Consider the following 3,607-nt stretch of genomic DNA (forward strand, 5'->3'; position numbering starts at 1 on the left):
GGGGGGGGGGGGGGGGGGGGGGGGGGGGCCGGGAGCCAGACAGGGCTTGGACTTTGCACTTGGGCAACCGGGGTGGTGTCTGAGGAAGGCACGGCCCAAACCAGGCTTTAGTGAAACGCACGTGGTAGCGTGGCACGAAAGGCCAACAGGGAAACCTCTCTGTGCCCCGACGTCCTCATCTGTAAAATGCAGGCAGCGTCGTGAAGGTATCCACAAACGGAAACACGCATTTAGAGAGCTCACCGACGGTTCCTGGCACAGAGTAAGCCCTCGGTATGTGTCGTTTTCTTAAAAACCTACATGAAAGCTGGGGTTCCCCATCCCCTCCAAGAGCCATCAGGCAGGTGGTATGGTCTGAACGTTTGTGACAACCCCCCCCCCCCAACCTCCACATTCATATGTTGAAACCTAAGCCCCAGCGTGAGGTGACACTGTCAGGAGGCCAGGGGCCTTGGGAGGTGACAGGGTCAGGAGGGAGGGGCCCTCCAGGACAGGATCAGTGTCCTCATAAAAGGGACCCCGGACCGTTCCGCAGCCCCTTCTGCCGTCTGTGAATACAGGAAGTGTGCGACCCGGAAGAGGGCCTCCCCTGGAACATGCTGGCACCCTGATCTTGGACTTCCAGACTCCAGAACCGTGAGAAATCGATTTCTGCTGGGTATAAGCCACCTGGTCTGTGGTATTTTGTCACCGCCGCTTAGACGAGGCTGGCAAGGAACCAGCAGGGTCAGGAAGGCCGCTGGCCCCTCCTCTGAGCACGGAAGCAGAGGTGTGGGGAGAGGGCATCAGGAGGGCAGGGTCAAACTTCAGGGTGGCGGGCCCAGGGAGGGGACACCAGGAGGGAACTGTCCCCCACGTCAAGGACCAGAATGGAGGGGGCAGCTCTGGGAGGAGGCCGCGGTGAGCGGCCAACAGGCAGGCACGGCTGCCCCAAGCAAGGACACAAGCTGGGGGACGGGACGAGCCACGTGTGTGTGGACGGGAGCTATGTGGGTAGAGCAGAGTGATGAACACTGGTCACCAGCCCTGTCACAGTGCACGCATTTCACACACATCCATCCGTCCGATTCTCACAACCCTAAAAGGTGGATACCATAAGCACCCTCACTTTATAGACAGGGAAACTGAGGCACAGAGGTGCAGTGACTTGTCAGAGGTCACACAGCTAGGAAGGAACAGAGCTGGAATCTGAACCCAGGCTGTCAGGTGCCAGCATCCAAACGCTTACCCGCCAAATCAGGCAGCAGATACTGCAGGGGGGTTGGTACCTCTGTGGGTGGGTCGCCCTCCTTGGGAGTTTGAGCTCTGGGTGCAGAATGCCAGAGAGCACCTTCCCAGCCTGCCGGGTGCACCTAGAAGCTTGCTGGTGCAAAAGCTCATGTGAGCCGAGGCTCTTCCCAGGTTCCCTCTGCAAGGTCCCTGCCTTTGAAGCTCCACTCCAACCCTCCCCACTCCACCTGACCCGGAGCCCATACCCCAGCGTCTCTCCTGGGCCAGACACTGCGGGTGCCAGCGCAATCTGGGCTTATAGCCCCTGGAGGAAGGTGCCTGGCCACCCCCTCCACCACCCCCCTGCCCCTCCATGTGCAAAAGTAGAAGGGACAGGGGCACCCGGGTGGCTCAGTCGGTTGAGCTGCCGACTTCGGCTCAGGTCATGATCTCACAGCTCGTGAGTTCGAGCCCCACATCGGGCTCTGTGCTGACCGCTCAGAACCTGAAGCCTGCTTTCGATTCTGTGTCTTCCTCTCTCTCTGCCCCTCCCCTGCTTGCGCTCTGTCTCTCTCTCCTCTCTCTCTCAAAAATAAATAAGCATTAGGGGCGCCTGGGTGGTTCCGTCGGTTAAGCGTCCGACTTCAGCTCAGGTCACGATCTCACGGTCCGTGAGTTCGAGCCCCGCGTCAGGCTCTGTGCCGACGGCTCAGAGCCTGGAGCCTGCTTCGGATTCTGTCCCCCTCTCTCTCTCCCCCCCCCCCCCCCCGCTCATGCTCTCTCTCTGTCTCAAAAATAAATAAAAACATTTAAAAATAAATAAACATTAAGAAAATTTTTTTTTAAAAAGTAGAAGAGACAGAACAATCCCTTCCCTCAAACCCCATGCCCCAATCACCTAAATGCTTTACTGTTCCTCCTTCCCATCAGCCACGAGGCCTCCTTTTAGGACTCCAAGCACTTACCCCCACTACTTCTCCTGCCTGAAGCTCTTGTGTGGCATCCTGGCAGCAAACTTATGCACGGTGCCCCCATCAAGCTTCCTGCTCCACCCCATCCTCCAGGCGTCCCTCCTCTGTATTTCCAGCTACCCCACCAAGGCACTCATCAAGCAAGCCACCAAGACTTGCAGGGCTGTGCCCTTTGGGGGCAGTGAGGCCCCTGCTCTGTGTACCTGCCAGCTCCTGGCAGTGCTGGGCCAGGTGACAGCAACTGGATGAATGAAGGGCTCATTGTTTACATTACAACTGGTGAGGAGTCTTGCCCCACGTGGTGTTCCCTGCACTCTCCTCCTCCTCTGCCAGCAGCCCTAGGCCACTGCTACCCCCACTAACCTCCCTTGGGCATCTTACAGGGGTGAGGACATCTCCCCCCTCATATTGGAGAAGCGGGGTATCCAAGGTTGGGAACGCGCTGCTGGGTGTGTGACTCGCCCCCCCGCCCAAGGTGCCCCCTATGTCCGTCCTTCCCAGGGTGGGGCCAGGGCCTGCGTGGCAGTGCCCAGTGGGCACCCGCCCCGCCCAAGCCCCGCCTGAAGGGCCCAAACGGGCGCGCCCTGGAGGCCCAGCAGAGCATCTCGGTGGCGATGGCCCCTCCCTGTGGGGAGGGCAGAAAATCTGCTGCCTCACCAGCTACCAGCGCCAGCCTGGGGGGGCACCCCTGGCGGGATGCCGCCCCGCCCCAAGTCTCCCCCATACCCCCTCCACCATGCACTTCGACCAAGTTTTGCAAAGGGAATCGGCCGGGCGACCCCAGCCGGCGGGGCGGGGGCTCCGTGTTCTCCCAGACCCGGGGTCTGGAAAAGGGGGCTGTATGGCCGCGCCCACCGGGCTGTGCCCCCCCCCCCCATTCCCCCACCGCCTGGGAGCTCAGAGAGCCCTGCGGCGCGTCCGGCCTCCCGGCGCTGCCCTTGAGAGCCGGGACAGGCAGCCCCCACAACAGATGTGCCGAACCCCAGTCTGCGGATGCGGGCGCCGACGGTGCCGGAGATGCCTTCACCGAAGGGACTCGCAGCCCGGGAAGCACCCCCCCCCCCCAACGCCAGCAGCGTCCTCTCCTCGCCTGCGGGCGACAGGGAAGTTGGGGGTGCACGGGGAGCAGCTCCCGCTCACGCCCACCCGCCGGCCCCCGGCCCTCCGGCCTCTCCCACGCCCCGACAATGCCTGCGGGCGGCCGCCCCGCTGCAGCTCAGGCCGGGCCGCCGCCGCCTCCCGCATCCCTCGCTCCTTTGTTGCCCGGCGAGCCCCCTCCCCCGGGGGCCCTCCGGCCGCTCCTACCTGCGCCCCTCCGGCTGCGGGCTGCGCTGCGGGAGGCCCAGCGCCCGGCCTCCTCCGCTCCCGGCCCGGACGCCGCGGGGGGAGAGGATGCTGCGGCCCCTCCCCGCGCGCCGCTGCCCACC

General features: G+C 63.0%; 1 protein-coding gene across 1 annotated transcript in view; it reads right to left on the reverse strand.

Annotated features, from left to right (window-relative positions):
* The window catches only part of CLIP2 (CAP-Gly domain containing linker protein 2), a 70,687-nt gene extending 67,086 nt beyond the window's left edge, over positions 1-3,601 (reverse strand). Inside the window, 1 exon segment of the mRNA XM_049638774.1 lies at positions 3,486-3,601. The gene's annotated coding sequence lies outside the window, so the exon portion shown is untranslated.
* Positions 3,602-3,607: the final 6 nt, after the last annotated feature.

Source organism: Panthera uncia, chromosome E3 (assembly GCF_023721935.1).
Source record: "Panthera uncia isolate 11264 chromosome E3, Puncia_PCG_1.0, whole genome shotgun sequence".
Lineage (NCBI taxonomy): Eukaryota > Metazoa > Chordata > Mammalia > Carnivora > Felidae > Panthera > Panthera uncia.